The sequence below is a fragment of the Myotis nattereri genome, assembly GCF_964212035.1.
Source record: "Myotis nattereri genome assembly, chromosome: 15".
Taxonomy (NCBI): Eukaryota; Metazoa; Chordata; class Mammalia; order Chiroptera; family Vespertilionidae; genus Myotis; species Myotis nattereri.
The window spans coordinates 13317686-13335621 of NC_138090.1; the positions used below are offsets into that span (position 1 = coordinate 13317686).

Sequence of the window (17936 nt, forward strand, 5' to 3'; positions counted from 1 at the left end):
GATGTGCCCGCAACCCAGGTACATGCCCTTGACCGGAATCGAACCTGGGACCTTTCAGTCCGCAGGCCGACGCTCTATCCACTGAGCCAAACCGGTTTCGGCTGAATTTCTTAAGTTAATGTAGGTGGAATAGAGTTTAGGAGACACTAGACATAGAAAACCAATTAGGATATCAAGTAAAAGAAAAGGAAGGTCTGTTGGAGGGAATGAAATGGAGCAGACAACTATGAGTAAGATTTGGGAAGAGCACAAAATGACACTGAACTGTAGAACTCATGAGCATAGGCACAAAATCCCCCAACAAAATATTAGCAAACTAAATCCAGCAATGTGTTAGAAAGACAATACATTACCCTAGCAGGTTTGGCTCAGTGGATAGAGTGTCAGCCTGCGGACTGACGGGTGCCAGATTCGATTCCAGTCAAGGGCACATGTCCAGGTTTTGGGCTCAATCCCCAGTAAAGGGCTTGCAGGAGATAGCTGATCAATGATGCTCTCCCATCACTGATGTTTCTATCTCTCTCCCTCTCAAAAAAAAAAAAAAAAAGACAATACATCATGACCAAGAGGGTTTAATCCCAGGAAAGTAAGGTTGCTTCAACGTTCTAAATCAGTGGTTCTCAACCTTCCTAATGCTGCGACCCTTTAATACAGTTCCTCATGTTATGGTGACCCCTAACCATAAAATTATTTTCATTGCTACTTCATAACTGTAATTTTGCTACTGTTATAAATCGTAATGTAAATATCTGATATGCAGGATGTATTTTCATTGTTACAAATTGAACATAATTAAAGCATAGTGATTAATCACAAAAACAATATGTAATTAAATATGTGTTTTCCGATGGTCTTAGGCGACTCCTGTAAAAGGGTCGTTCGACCCCAAGGTTGAGAACCGCTGTTCTAAATCAATTACTACAATTCATGATATCAATAGTCATTAGGTTAGTTATTAGATTAATTAAAAATGCAATTTAAAATTTATTTATTAAAACTACACACCTATTAGAATGTCTGAAATTCAGAAATTTAAAAAAAAAAGGTTTTTTAGAGGGAGGGAGAGAGAAACATCAAAGTGAGAGCAAAACACTGAAACATCGATCGCTGCCTCCTGCATGAGTTTGTACTTTGCCCAGGCTTGCTCTTTCCATCCAGGTCTTTGATAAGAGGAGAAATATAAAAGACACATTGAGTAGCCATGTTTTCTCTGTCATGTTATCCTTTATTCACCTCTCAGTATATCTTTAAGAATATTTTTGATTGACGGCAGGTTTTTTCAAGTGTCATTACTTGTTCTGGGATTGTGTCTTCCTGATCCTATTAAAAGCATCAAGCTCTCCAGAAGCTTACAGACGGATGGAGCCTGGGTGGTTGCAGCCAAGCTATTTAAAAATGTATCTATAATAGTTTGCTCTGTAACTATACTTTTTAAAATTACATATCACGCTTTCTATTTTTCAGTGCCAGGCTTCAAAAAGGGCCATTAGGGATTTCTAGAGACAAAATTATTGCCTTGTAATACTATCCTTTACTCTGCAAGCCACACAAATATAGTCAATTGATTTTCAGGCAAAGCATTAAATCAACTCAATGGGGGGGAAAAACTCTTTTAAAGAAATGGTGTTGAAATAATTGAATATCCATATGGCAAACTGAGAACTTTGACCCCTCTTCTCTCACTGCATATACAAAAATTAATTTGAGATCAAAGACCTAAATGTAAAAGCCAGAATCATAAAGCTTCTAGAAAAAAACATACTAGAGAATATTTCAAAACTATGGGGTAGATAAGGATTTCTTGGCCAGGGCACAAAAAGCACTAATCCATTGATACACTGGATTTCAAAATCTAAAAAAAAATTTGTAGAACTCCTACAAATCAACACTAAAACAATGAATGACCCAATGTTTAAAAATATCAGAAGACACAGTCACTTCACACCAAAGATACAAGAATGGACAAAGGCACATGAAAAAGTGCTCCTATCACTAATCACCAGGGACATGCAAATTCAAAGTACACTGAGAGCCCAGCCAGTGTTGCTCAGTGGTTGAACGCTGACCTATGAACCAAGAGGTCCCCAGTTCGATTCTGGGTCAGGGCACTGCCCAGGTTGCAGGCTCGATCCCCAGTAGGGATTGTGCAGGAGGCAGCCAATCGATGTCTCTCTCATTGATGTTTCTATCTATCTCTTTCCCTTCCTCTCTAAAATCAATTAAAAATATTATTTTAAAAAGTACACTGATATACCCACTAGATTAGCAAAAATAAAAAAAAAAGATTGACTGACAATCACAAAGTTTGAAGAGGATATGAAGCAAATGGAACTCTCATACACTGTTGGTAGAAGTGTAAAACAGTACGATCATTTTGGAAAACTGACATTTTCTTATGAAGTTAAACATCAACCCAATGACACAGCAACTCCACTCACAAAATGTTCATAGCATCCTTATTCATCATAGCCCCAAATTGGAAACAAACTGAAATGGTCATGAATAGGACATTGGATAAACAACAAATTATGGTATAGTCATACAACAGAATACAGTAAAGCAGTAAAAATAAGTGAACTATTAATGCATGCAACATATGTGAATCTTAAAGAACATTACGTTGAATGAAAGATAACAGACACCCCCTCACCCCTCCAAAAAAACAAACTAACAACCACACTATAGGATTCCATTTATTTGAAGTACAGGAACAGGCAAACCGTACTGATAGTGACAGTAGTCAGAAGGTGGTAGTGGTAGTGGTTGAGTTGGGCAATGGGTGACTGACTGGAAAGGGGCACAAGGAAATATTCTATGTAATGGAAATGTTCTGTACCTTGTGTTGCACTGTGGTTATATGGTGATTCAATTGTCATAACTCACCAAACTGAATACCTCAGGTCTGCGCATTTAATTGCATATAAATTATACCTTTTGTTGTGTCTAAAGGTACAGAACAACCTATTCACAGCTTACAGATTCAGGTCCATAATCAAACTAAATGGATATGTGTGAATTAAAAGTCTCTTTCCTTTAAAACAAAAACCTTGTAAGCTTTCTTTTGCGGTATCACCAGTATAGAGACAATGGCTGAAGCCAAGAGAATAAATAAGTTTCCTGAGGAAGTAACTTCAAGCTAAGGCCCAATGATCTAGTCACTCTCAGCACTTGTTGAGTGTATCTGAAGATGGTACTTTTCCCTAGCCAACATCATACTGGGCAAGCTACTTAGCTGCAAATTCTCACCACTCATGAACAAGTCATACTAAGGAAGGGAGGGTTCAAAATGAGTTTTCCTACAGAATTGTAGGCAAGCAAAGTTCATGATGGCTGTGCATGAGAAACTGTATTAACAGTTTGTGGTTGCAGCTATACAGGCTGGGCACTGAGGCTAGGAACACCACAGGGGTGGGAAGTCCTTGCTTGGTACATACCCCCCACTATCAAGAACGGTACATTCTTAGGGCAGGCTCTCCCTCTTCTGAGGTGCCTCCGCAGACACTGCTATAGACTTCTGTCCTCTTGAACACATTCCTAAGAGCAAGTGTCAGGGGCCTGTTTGGGAATTAGATTTTTTCTATGGGTAACCCCTCCCACCCAGTAATTGTTAAAATATACTAAAATAAAGCACTGTGGCGAGATGCGGTCATGATCCCAGTTATTAAGTGAGATGGGGGCCCTCAACCTAATTTTAAAACAGATTGTGACATTAGCTGTGTTTATTTTTTAAAAATTGGTTTTTATTGGTTTTAGAGAGTGGAAGGGAGAGGAATAAAGAGAAACATCGATTGACTGACCTGCACACCCCCTACTGGGGATCGAGCCCACAACCCAGAGGTGTGCTCTGACCAGGAATTGAACCATGACCTCCTGGCTCATAGGTCGACATGCAACACCGGCTGGGCATCATTAGCTGTATTTTATAGTCTGTGTTTCAGGTGCTTATGTATAAATGACACCTGTAATTTATGCAGATTAATTCATTAATAAATACTTATTAAGTATCATCTATTATGGGCCAGGTCTAGGCAAAGCACAGGATACACTGATGACCAAAACAGATAGAGCTTCTGCCTTCACAGACTTTACAGTCCAGTAGGAGAGATAAGACAATCAAATCATCATTTAAACATGTCATTACAATTTGAGAAAAGTGTTATACTGAAAAAGAACAGGGTGGCATGAGAGCAGTCTGAAGGGTATGAATTAACTTATTTAAAGAAGTGTTGCCGAAACCGGTTTGGCTCAGTGGATAGAGCGTCGGCCTGCGGACTGAAAGGTCCCGGGTTCGATTCCGGTCGAGGGCATGTGCCTGGGTTGCGGGCGTATCCCCAGTGGGAGATGTGCAGGAGGCAGCTGATCGATGTTTCTCTCTCATCGATGTTTCTAACTCTCTATCTCTCTCCCTTCCTCTCTGTAAAAAATCAATAAAATATATATATATATATAAAAAAAGAAGTGTTAAATGATATACCTGTAACACACTTTAGGTTCCATGTGAAAAAGTCACTATCCACACTCAAAGACTGAGTTATAATAAAAACACTGACATATGGGTAGTTCAGTAAAGAAATAAGCACAGCCCTAACCGGTTTGGCTCAGTGGATAGAACGTCGGCCTGCGGACTCAAGGGTCCCAGGTTCGATTCTGGTCAAGGGTATGTACCTTGGTTGCAGGCACATACCCAGTAGGGAGTGTGTAGGAGGCAGCTGATCGGTGTTTCTCTCTCATCGATGTTTCTAACTCTCTATCCCTCTCCCTTCCTCTCTGTAAAAAATCAATAAAATATATTAAAAACACACACAAACAAGCAAGCACAGCAGCTAATGGCATTAAAAAGCCAGTATGTGATTGGCAGACAGTGCCTTCCCCCAGAGCAGTGTTTAAGCCTCTACCCAACAGCATTTCCTCATATAAAATGGGTCCAAAGAAAGTAGGAGCAAAGTGATCAGAACTTCAATTACGCAACGATCTTATGATCTGTTTTCAGGCATCACAGCTGACAACCAAGGAGTACTGGTTTGAATACTCCAGCCCTCTGGATACTTCATCTCTCTTAGAATAAAAGCCAAGTCTCCTCCAATGACCTACAGGGCCCCACATAATCTGTCTGTACCCCCCTCCTCTTTCTGACCTTATATCCTCTTTCTCTTTCCCTCATGCACTCTGCTCCAGCCACAGTGGTTCACTGTTAATGTATCTCAAACGTACCAGGTACATTCCTGTCTCGGGGCCTTTGTACTTGCAGTTCTATTGTACAGATATCCATCCACTTGGCTTACTTGCTCCCCTGCTTCCTTCATGGTTCAAGTGCTGTCTTACCAGAAGCCGGTTTATTTTCCTACTGTCGCCCCCTCCCACCTCTGCTAGAACGGATGCTCCTGCAGGACATGGAATTTTTTGTCTATTTTTTGTTCAGTGCTGTATCCCAAGTGCCTAGAACAAGGCCTGATATAGTAGGTGCTTAATATTTGCTGAAAAACTGTAAACTTTCAGAGCTTGTTCCTGCATAGTTAGCTAATCAATAAATCAAGACACATACTGAACTCATCAAAACTGCATATAATTCAGTAGTGTCTTGGAATACGTTCACAAATTTAATAGAAATTACTCATGTCACTAACCTAATTAGTTTGAGGCACAATTTGGTTTAATGATTCAGGAAAGAAAACAAACGCCATATGATAACAGAACAGCTCTGCCGGCCACTTGGGATTAGGAAAATGAGCTGCTGCTCTCAGCCTTAAGCTACAGTTTGGCCTGTCAAGAGGATGCTTCACTCAGAACTGCCTCTCCAACCACCACATGACAGGACTCATGCTTATCAGTCAGCTCAGTCCCCTTGTAGTCAAGTGTCCTCTCTCTTAACAAAGAAGCGCACTGTACGTCACGCCTTGCAGGACGGACCACAATGAACCAGCACGCAGGGGCTATGTTAAGTCAAATGCCAACAGACAACCACGAAGGAAAGACATGTGGTTGTGATTTAAACCTAACCAGTTAGTTCTAAGGAAACACTGGCTGTAGAAAAACCTTTCTGACTCCATAGTCAGTCCATCGTTACATACCAACAATTGTACATTGTAATGCCTTTTTAAAAAACACACGTTTTTATTTACTCCAGAGAGAGGGAGAGGGAAAGAGAGAAACATCCATGCGAGAGCAAAGCATCGATTGGCTGCCTCCTGTACACCCCCTACTGGGGATCAAGCCCACAACCCATGACCGGGAATCACACTGTGACCTCCTAGTTCATGGGTTGACACTCAACCACTGAGGCACACCAGCCAGGCTGTAATACCTCTTGAATTCATCCACTGCTCTGGTTCCCCGAACAGATGCCTGCAGTGATCCTGGTCCTAACCTTTTCATTCCCAGCCTTTAAGTGTCCCTAGGATAAATGCCAAATCTCCCCAGTTTGGGTTGGACCCTTCCTCACCTTTCCACCTTAGCGCTTTCGCCTTACACTGCACTCTACATGCTAGCAGCTACCAAATCCAATTCTTCAGTCCTGCTCAGAGATTTTGGTCCAAACTGTTTGCTCTGCCTGGAATAACACTTCTTCTTACTTCCTCAGACTAACTCCTTCTCAGGAGATCTGTTAGAGAGGCTGTGCCTAAGCTGGGTTAAGTGATTCTGCTCACAGTTACCAAGTATCCTGGGCTCTGGCTTTCACAGTGCCCCTCATACTTCGTTGGAATCACCTATTTAGTTTCTGTCATGATGGCAGGACCTTGCCTATCCCAGGAGCCTGTTGGAGAAATAATCAGGAATGCCTTTCACGTGACCTTCAAATCAATCCTGTACCAAGACTTAATTAGGAAGGTGTGTCTAATTGTCCTCCAGCCCTCCTTTTAGCCCTCCAATATCTAGAATTGAGCCCATGTGGCAGATAGGCCACCAATGCCTGGATAGCAGAGCTGGACCCAAAGAGGAATGCCAACCACACCTCATCAACAGAGCCTGAGCAGGAGCTGGGGAAAGTATGCAGCTTGAGTTTTAAACTACATGTCCATAGCAGAGCAACTACCAGCAGTCCAGTTACAGTTCCCCACTAACCAACTTGTTCTTAGTCTGAAACAATAACATGAGGCTATTTTCAGACAGATGTGTTTCTTTACCAGCATTTATGTTCTCATTGAAAAAGAAAAGCCAAACTAAAGAAACAGGTATTGAGTTTACAAACTAATTATGACAAATGCTTTGGTCCCTTCTCTATGGAGGTTTAGTTTTCCTATGACTTGTTCAAGTGCCTATACTGACTCAATGACATGGTCACAGACTGCTGCCTTCTCATTGACAGAAAACACACAAACAGGACGAAGGAAAGAAATGCTATTCCTTCAGCTCCACAAGCTGACATAGGGGACAAAACTGTTAGGCAGCCACCAGGAAATCAGAGAGCATACCTAGCCCTGGCCAAAGATACCTCCCCCTTCTACCCTCCCCCGCCTTCATCCACACACAGTGTCCCAGGAAAGACACTAATGAAAGGCCTAACGACCTGTCCAATGAGGCGTAACTACCCAATGTACAATAGGGTCAGCTAAATCAAGTCATAAAGGAGAAGTAAATTTAACACCCACAGAGGTAGCTGGATCATTATTAGGTCTAAAAGTTAACTTTAGCTGATGATGACAGTAGGAAAAAGTACTCATCTACCAGCTATAGTAATTCTTTTTTTTTTTTTTTTGAGAGAGAGAGAAACATCAATTCACTATTCACTGTTCCACTTATTTATGTATTCACTGGTTGATTCTTGTATGTGCCCTGACCGAGAATCGAACCAGCAACCTTAGCATATCAGGATGACGCTCTAGTCAACTGAACTACCTGGCCAGGGGCTTACATATTAATTCTTTATTGTCTGAAAATCTGACAATAACCAGAAGATTATTTTTTCTGAGATTGCTTTAAGGATGAGTTTCAGATTGACATTAACCTGAAAATTCCATCCTCAGCTCTACTCTCTCCCAGGGCAATTTAATCTAATTCTTCAACTTCACCATGACCTCCCTGCGAAGATAAAGATTCTTAACTTCCCATTTCCAGCCTTGACAACTTGCTCTGCCTCTGATCCTATACTTTTAAGTGTCTACTGGAAATTCCACCCAAGTGACTTACCAACTTCTCCCAACCCAAATCTTTCCTGTCAAACATGAACCTCCTCCTGTGCTCCCCACCCCTTTTAATGACACAATATCCAGTCACCAGAGCCCCTTCCTCATTCATTCTCCAATATTTTTTAAATGTTTTATTTATAGATTTTTTTTTTTTTAAGAGGAAGGGAGAGGGAGAGGAAGAAACATCAATGATGAGAGAGAATCACTGATCGAATGCCTCCTGCACGCTCCACACTGGGGATCGAGCCCGCAACCAGGGCACATGGCCTGACCGGGAATTGAACCGTGACCTCCTGGTTCATAGGTTGACACTCAACCACTGAGCCACGCCAGCTGGCCAGGCCTCCGATATTTTTAAGCACCGCAGTGAGTTAGGCATTATGCCAGGAGCTGAGCACATAGCAGTTATCAGACAGGTCAGGTTCCTGGAGGTTAGTTTCCATTTCTTGTTACACTCATAGCTGAATATCAAGGACTGATTTGATGCAGGAACATAATGAGAGGTCAAAGGTCATTCCCTGTGGCAGGTAAGTGGGAAAAAAACCCTCTGCCTTTGCCTTTAAATCACTGAGGTAAAGCACACTTGGCCATGATGCCTGTGAAATAGCCAACCCTAGAGAGAGGTATATTACATACTTTGTTTTTACCTGTGGTCCCAAGAGGATGAGGTTTTAATTATAATAATAAACATTTTTCAATGTGCAAACTTAAGGGTTTTTTTTGTTTGTTTGTTTGTTTTACATTTCATTGACTTTTTACAGAGAGAAGGGAGAGAGATAGAGAGTTAGAAACATTGATGAGAGAAACATCGATCAGCTGCCTCCTGCACATCTCCCACTGGGGATGTGCCCGCAACCCAGGTACATGCCCTTGACCGGAATCGAACCTGGGACCCTTCAGTCCGCAGGCCGACGCTCTAGCCACTGAGCCAAACCGGTTTCGGCTAACTTAAGTTTTCTTAGTGTTTTCCACCTCCTATATGGACACAAGTATTCTAGTCCAGTGAAAACTGCTATTTCTATGGCAGCAAGAGACACTTGAGAGAGTCACCTATCTGCCTACCTTCTTGATTTCGAGTATCGGACATTCTTAGGGCACCTCAGAGCATAGCAACTTTGACCAGCTTTCTCTAACTCTGTGTTACATGGCCTCTGGTCACCAGGAAGGTTAAGTAGTTCTCCACTGACTTGAATGCCCAGTGTCTTCACAAATATCTCCTACCTGTATGCAGAAAACTGCTTACTAACTAGGCCATGACCATGCTCAACTATAATTTAACAATCTTCTGTTAAAAGTGAGATGTAAAATAAGCTAAGCTCAGGACAGTCTGCCACAGGAGCCCTTTTTTTCTTTTAGGTTAATGTATAATGAAGAAGGCTGGTTATAAAATACAGGATGTATATGCCTACCTGAAAATAAACATTCATTTCAGTATTTTAGAATTTTCTAATTATTGTGTAAATGATGCACAATGTCTTATCTCACTATTGAGACTCTAAGCTCTTTCAGAACCAAGATTGGGCTGTTACATGATATTAAGGAGAAAACAGGTCCCTGAAACGTAACACTTCAAGGTATCTTAGTAACATTCCTATAATGACTTAGAAATTACTAAAAGGGCCGAAACCGGTTTGGCTCAGTGGATAGAGCGTCAGCCTGCGGACTGAGAGGTCCCGGGTTTGATTCCGGTCAAGGGCATGTACCTGGGTTGCGGGCACAGGATGTGCAAGAGGCAGCTGATCGATGTTTCTCTCTCATCAATGTTTCTAACTCTCTCTCTCTCCCTTCCTCTCTGTGAAAAATCAATAAAATATATTAAAAAAAAATTACTAAAAGGCACTTAAATGTCCTTTGTGCAACATTAATTTAGTATGCCAGCAATATTAAAAACTCACATAAGGCCCTGGCCAGCGTGGCTCAGTGGTTGAGAGTGTTGGCCTGCAGACCAGAGAGTTAAGGGTTCGATTCCCAGTCAAAGGTATGTACCTGGGTTGAGGTTGGATCTGGTGTGTGTGCAGGAGGCAACCAATCGATGTGTCTTTCTCACAATGATGTTTCTCTCTCTCCCCTTTTCCCTCTCCCTCCCTTCCAATCTCTCTAAAAAAATCAATGGAAAAAAATAGCCTCAGGGTGAGGATTAAGAAACAAACAAACATAAAGAATTGAAGGAGAAACAAAGACAATACATTTATTTATTTATTTTAATATATTTTATTGATTTTTTACAGAGAGGAAGGGAGAGGGATAGAGAGTTAGAAACATCCATGAGAGAGAAACATCAACCAGCTGCCTCCTGCACACTCCCTACTGGGGATGTGCCCACAACCAAGGTACATGCCCTTGACCGGAATCGAACCTGGGACCTTTCAGTCCGCAGGCCGACGCTCTATCCACTGAGCCAAACCGGTTAGGGCAAAGACAATACATTTAAAAGAATAACCAGGATCTGGGGAACTTGAATAAGCCCAGGACTGGGGAACTGAATGAAACAGCCATGTACTAGTAAGCACAATGATTCACTTTTGAAAACAACATTAGATAAGAAGTATGCCAAAACCGGTTTGGCTCAGTGGATAGAGCGTCGGCCTTCGGACTGAAAGGTCCCAGGTTCGATTCCGGTCAAGGGCATGTACCTGAGTTGCGGGCACATCCCCAGTGGGGGATATGCAGGAGGCAGCTGATCGATGTTTCTCTCTCATCGATGTTCATAACTCTCTTTCTCTCTCCCTTCCTCTCTGTAAAAAATCAATAAAATATATTTAAAAAAAGAAGTACTATGTTGAATCATTGCTCCAAGATTCAAGCTACGTCTGTCCTCTTAGGCCCTGGCACAAGAATATGAATTCAAAAGGCTGAAAAGTAATAGGAGGTATGGCTGATCTCTCTACCATCCCACATCTCCAGGAAAATCAGAGGATGCCTGACACGACAAACACACCGTCTCACATACCACCCTCAGAGAGTCTCTTCAGAGATGAAAACTATTTCCTAGTGGGAACCGTCATCGGACTGCAGAAACCACTAATCACATGGAACTTCCTATAATATGCTTTGGGACACTGTTGCTACAAGCACCCAAGAGACCATAAGGGTCAAAACTATCCATCAACAAGCACCAAAGAAATAATAGTTTTAGAAAGCAGCACAAGATCTGTAAGTCACCTTTCAATTATACACATGTAAATTCATTATCTAGGTAACCACATTACTGTTTGGTTCACTGACACCTTAGATAAGAAGAAATGTCAGTGCTGCCCAGACCCTGCCATTGTTACCCCCTTCCTCTCTGCTTAAAAAATATCTATATATTATAAAAACCCAGTGGTCCTAATGCCGTAAAGACCAAAGACCAGCGCGGGTGGGCGGGGCTGCACAATTTCCTGCTCTGGGCTTCTAGTATCCTATCTAATAATAGACAAACATGGTAATTAACCGTTCCTCCGACACGCTTCCCATTGGCTAATCAGTGTGATATGCAAATTAACTGCCAACCTAGATGGCGGTTAACCGCCAACAAAGATGGCGGCTAATTTGCATACTACAGGCAGGGTGGGATAGCACCATCCCACCTGCCCCCCTGCCATCTGGGCCTGCTATCTGTGACCGGGGTGGCAGGCAGCCCATACGGGATCCGACCCAGGGCTGGCCGGCGGGACCACAGCGATCTGCCACCGGACACGCCCACAAACGGCCCTCAATGGGGATTCATGGCTGGCAGGTGATAATGCACCCATCCGCCACCAGCTTAGCCCACAAACGGCCCTCCCCGGGGATCCCAGGTTGGCAGGTGCTAATGAACCGATCAGCCACTGGCCACGCCCACAAACGGCCCTCCCGCGGGGATCCTGGGTTGGCGGGTGCTAATGCACCGATCTGCCAACATGCACACCTGGGCTGCCTTTGCCCTGTGCATACTATGCAGCTGGGAGAGGGGAGTGGAGCCACTGGGAGCAGGGCGGGAACTGCCCAGGGTTTGCGTCAGGCAGCCCAGAGTGGAGTGCGAACTATCCTGACAGGTAGCTGCTTGCTCATTCACTTACTTGCTCATTCACTCATTCACTTGCTCATTCATTCACTCATTCACTCACTCAGCAAACCCTCTCAGGTCCCTGGCACCAGGCCAGGCACGTAAGTTGAAGCAGAATAAGACAGAGCTATGTCCTCAAGATGTTAGTAATTCAGTAGGGCAAAGCAGGCACATGAACGAGGCAGTTGTATGCAATGCACTGTACTGGGTTCGGTGAGGGCTGTAACTAACGCCAACTTTGTTCTCTTGATAAAATGAGGCCTCGGTAGCCAGGCCGCCCCAAGCCTGTAGGCCTGTGCCTAGGCCAGGAGTGGCTGGGGATCCCGGAACATGACAGAGGGTGCAGGTCAGGCTGAGGGGTCTGGCCCCACTCCTCACCCTCAACCCCGAGTGCACAAATTTTTGTGCACCGGGCTACTAGTCTATAATAATAAAAGCACAACATGCTAATTAGACCGGACAGCTGAACGACCTTCTGGGCATCCTTCCAGATGAAGCCCGGGCTGTGAGGGCCAAGCCCCTTGCAGGAATTTCGTGCATCAGGCCTCTAGTATGTATATATTTATTGTTGTTTTAATCCTCACTCAAGAACATGCTTAGAGAGAGGAAGGGGAGGAGAGAGAAAAACTGATGGGCCACGCTCCCTCTCACAGTCCAGGACCCCTTGCTCCTTACTGCCTACCTGCTCGCTGCTCCTTACCCCTTACCGCTCGGCTCACTGCTCCTTAGAGCTGCCGTGGAGGCAGGAGAGGCTCTTGCTACCACCACTGTGCTTGCCAGCCGTGAGTCCAGCTTCTGGATGAGTGGCACTCCCCCTGTGGGAGTGCACTGACCACCAGGAGGCAGCTCCTGCATTGAGCGCCTGCCCCCTGGTGGTCAGTGCGCATCATAGCATCTGGTCGTTCTGCTATTCAGTCAATTAGCATATTAGCGTTTTATTATATAGGATTGTAAAAGTAAATAATAAAGACTTTGAGGTTATACAGTGATATGGTAAATCTCAAAGCCAAGTAGAAGTGCTTCTCATTCTATTTTGGGGTTATCTCCTCTCATGAAAAATTGAAGGCTGACAGTTCGAGAATAACACAGTTATCTCAGGCCAGAAAGGAAGACTGTGCTCAGTACTCAGTTCCCATTCCTCACAACCTTCCTTCTTAATCATTCTGAAGGGCGAACAGAAACAGAAGAAGCTTTTGTAAACAACTTGGAGAGGTGTGGGGGAGAGTGAGCTACCCCCTTAGCATTCCTGGCTATTCTGGGTCCCAAAGAGTGCAGCGTTTTTGTTATTGACCACCTAGAGAACTGACAGTACCTAGGACAAAAGCACTACTTGCTACACCCCTTCTAAGAGCAGGAACTAAAGAACAAGTATTTAAGATAGAGCTTGAGTGTCTTTAAGTAATGGAGGAATATTTATCTCTTCCTTCTGAATGTTTAATGCTTATTTTCTAAGTGTTCATTTTCATCATGAGGTGGAAATATTTATTCCATCTTCTTTGTCTCAGTTTAAAGAAGGAACACTTTATTGAGCTCATTCAAGACCTAATGGCTAATTCATAAGTGTTAGAGTATAGGGAAGTCTCACTGCTTTCGTGTTTTTCTCAGAATTGCTTAAACATCACTGGAAGCAAAAATGACAAAACTTCAAGTTGTTCTACTCTGGTCATATCATGAGAAGGCAGGGTACTGTGGAAAAGACAAGAATGCTGGGAAAAATATAAGGCAGCAGGAAAAAAGGAAGACCCAATATGAGATGGACTGACTCCATAAAAGAAGCCATAGGCATGAGTCTACAGGAGCTGAGCAAGGCTGCTGAGGACAGAACACTGTGTACATCATTCATTCATAGGGTCGCCAGGCATCGGAGCCAACGCAATGGCATGTAACATACACACTTAAAATGACTTTCTTGAGTCTAAGCCTATTTCAAGTATCTTTAATTCCCCACTTTTTAAAACACCCGAGACCTAAATTTGCAAGTAATTTGGACTTTTAGATTCTCTTGAAGTGTTCTTTTTTTTGTTATTTCTCACTAGAGGATATTTTCCACTGATTTTTAGGGAGAGTGGAAGGGATGGGGGAGGGGGTGGAGAGGAGAAAGGGAGAGAGGGAGAGAGAGGGAGAGAGAAACATCGACGTGAGAGAGCCACATCAACTGGTTGCCTCCTGCATGCATCCCAACCGGGGTAGGGAACCTGCAACCCAGGTACGTGTCCTTGACCCGAATTGAACCCGCAACCCTTTGGTTTGAAGGCTGATACTCTAACCACGGAATCACGCTGGCCGGGGCCTCTCTTAAAGTTTTCTAAATACAAAGCTGTTATTCTTATATGTAAGAAAAATAACGTCCCATTACCATACTTTATACACATTTTCAAAAAGAGCAAAATCTACAATTTTTTCCTAGATATTTTCCAATTCCAATGGTGGATTTGTTCTAGAATTAGATCTTCTACTATAAATATGCATGAGTTGACAGGCATCAGAAAGGCACTTCCAAGTTCTATTTCAGCGGTCGTCAACCTTTCGGACCTCACGGACCACCGGTTGGCGACCGCTGCTTTATTTGACTCCTAATCTTCTGAACACTGACGTCTATATTTTGACAATTTCTTACATCAGACGGCACTGCACTGCCATTTAATTTCTCCTCTTACTGTATAACTAGAAAATCAGTTCAGTGAAAGCAAACCCTGTTGGCATTACTGGTTTATCTGGTACCTTGGCCTATTAAGTACTGTTGATTACTTTATTACAGGCCAGATTTGATAACTTCCCTCAGCTGCCCCAGAAAGTAGAGTGAATGGTAAGTAATTATCTGTCCAAGGTTTCATTGCCACAGCAAACAAGAAACACCTTGAGAGTGTGTAAGTCCATCTTTCTCCTCTGAAAACAAGTGTCTTTCTGATTGTAGGAGCTCAAAAATATGCACACAAATCCATGAGGCACATTCATTACATGTAAGCAGTATCTTCTCAAACTGGTCATTCAAGCTAGTATTTGCACTTACATTCAAAGCATGCTCCCACAGCCCATCCAGCTCTGCTGATGGTAACTGCTTGCTCCCCCATCAACCTTACCTTGATTTTCGCTTGTTTGTCTTCTATCTGGGCTAATGATAAATTAATGAGAATACAATAACTTTCATAAAACTTCTCTGACAGGATTTGGTTAACAGTGCCAATTTCCCCCACAGATTACATATCCTTCTGATCATACCCCATTATACCTCTTGAGGTATTTATACAAAATATTTCCACAGATGCAAGAAAAGTCAATAAAATGCATAGCCATGCAATACTGAATAACTATGGTATACACCTGAAATTAATATAATATAGTAAATTAACTATATTTTAAATAAAATAAATTTACAGCTGAATATCCATAGTTATGGTCTGGCATTGATTTGTGAACCTAAAGCATTCTTCTTAAAATATGACCTATCAACATTATCACACTTTCAATGTATCTCCACTCTGGGAGCGAGAAAAAAACACACCAAAACTGTTGCAAAGTTGAATATACACTGAAAATTAGTTTTATCAAGCTAGCAATAAATTGACTTTGATGATTAGAATCAGCGACCATCTTTTAAAAACGGCACACTTCTTCCCCCCATATTACAAACCTTTAAGTTTCTTTGGGGGGAGGGGGGATTTTTTTCATGGCTAATCCTACTACTAGTGGGTTCTAGTATTACTTTAGAAATCTTATCTCTGAATTTTCCTAGCGAATAAAAATAATTGATCAGACCCAGATCAATCATTCCATAGGAAAAGTAGTGCAACCAGGTGGTAAGAGAAAGTCTCTCACAACTGAATCTTGGTCCAGACAGGTAATCCAAACCCCTAGTCCAAAGGCAGTAACTCTTTCACATTTTCTGTAAAATGCATGCATGGCCTTGAAACTCTGGTTTCCTGATGTAGCTTTTCAGAAGGAAATGAGCTTCCTTATCAGGAATGACTCTGGCTTCCCCAACTCTTACAGACAGCCATCTTCGCCAGCTCTCTTCAGATCACCCCACAGGTTCGAGGGTGGCTGCTCATTGAACCGCTGCCCCCTTCGGATGGAGGGTCACACACTACGGGGTCTCCTTCTGAGACCCCTGGGCCCAGAGGGTACGAAGGTCCTCTGGGGGGTGGCCGGGCCCTGGACCCGGACGCTCACAGGATACCCACCGTCCTCCTGTGTCTTGCCCTCAGCAGGACACTATGGGGACAAAGGACATACACAGGATGGTCTATCACCTCACGTGGTGTCTCTCCAAGGCAGCTTCGGGCTCTTCTATCCCCGTCCCGCTCTTCCCATTCGGCAGTGGTTTGGGAGGTAAACTTCACAGGACCCTTCACTGAGCCTGATCTCCTGCCCGCTCTTCCTTCCTCCCCTTCCTGTGGCGGCGCCTCCTCGCGGGGAATACCTCGCCCCGCTCTGTCTCCGCGGGTCCACCTGCTTCCTCCCCGAGCTTCCAAGGGAGGCCGGGGCCCTCGAGACATGGCCAGGGGGCACTCGGGCTGGCAGAGCTCCGCGCACCTCCTGAGGCGTCTCTTCTCCCACCTGCCACCTACACTCTTTCTTTCCTTAGGCTTACACACTCTCTCACACACACACACACACACACACACACACACCTTAGGCTTACACACACACACACACACACACACACACTCACACACACACACACCAGGGAAGTCCATCCCACTCAGAAAGGGGATGGATCAGCCACCTCACGAGCCCTTTGTCTGAGGCGTCCACCCCTCGCATCCTCATCCACGAGGCGTCGGTCCGCGCACAGGTAGGTGGGTCCGCCTGCACGGGGCCCGGGGAAGCCCAGGTTTCCACGTCCAATCGAGGGATGGGTTCGGGCCGAGGTCCCTCCGGGAGCCCAAATTTCACAATTTTACAACCAGGTCCAATTTCTGAGGTGGGGAGGGCCAACTCCGGGCCATCCCCAAACTCCGCGCAACCCCCAAACCCCGCGCCAGTGCTCGCAGCTAGAACGGCCCCCGCTCCAGCCCCGACCTCGGACGCCGGGCGGCGGAACAGGCCGGCCGACGCCCGCTGGCAGCCGCGCCATGCCCTCCTCCATCCTCACCCGCGGGCCGCCTCTCACCTGGCACGCTGGCATGGCCCGGCCCGCTCCGCACCGGAGACCTTGGGTCCGGACGGTCTCCGCCGACACCAGCTCCCCGGGAGGGAGGCTGGCAGGGACTCACCGGCCCGGAGTCTAGCGCGCTGCTACCGGGAACGCACCGCCTGGTTTCCAAGGAACCGGGGGCTCGGGAAAGGGAGGGGGTGGGTCAAAGGGAGATCTGCGCATGCTCCCCGACGGGGGTGGAACCCCGCGGGGAGGAGCCGAGACGCGGTGCTGCGCATGCTCGCTCGGTGTTGGCGGGGGCGGGGGGGCGGGGGCGGGCAGGTTAAATAGCTTGGCTGGAGGCCTTGGTCATTCATTTCCGGCGGTGAAGGGGCTGAGGGATATATTTCCCAGCCTGGGATTCTTTCTGGTTCGCCGCCCGCATCACGAGCTAGAAGGTTCTGGAAACTGGTGGTTTGGGGTTGTTCAGGAATGAAGGGAGGTCTGCTATTGGATACGACCCATCTTTGCAGAACGGCAGTTCCCTCGAACTTCACGGCTTCCTCGATGTTCTTTGGTTACTCCTTAGATATTAGTATTCTTGGGACTGCGACCTCAGTCCCCCTGATCTCTCTACTGGAGCATATGCGTGCCCCGCCCCCTCGCCCCCACACCAAATAAATACCATTTTGTAATAAGACTCCTCTTG

General features: G+C 44.7%; 1 protein-coding gene across 1 annotated transcript in view; it reads right to left on the reverse strand.

Annotated features, from left to right (window-relative positions):
• The window catches only part of GFOD2 (Gfo/Idh/MocA-like oxidoreductase domain containing 2), a 40929-nt gene extending 23514 nt beyond the window's left edge, over window positions 1-17415 (reverse strand). The window contains exon 1 of the mRNA XM_081107523.1: window positions 17264-17415. The gene's annotated coding sequence lies outside the window, so the exon portion shown is untranslated. The remainder of the gene's footprint in view (window positions 1-17263) is intronic.
• Between the last annotated feature and the right edge of the window lie 521 nt (window positions 17416-17936).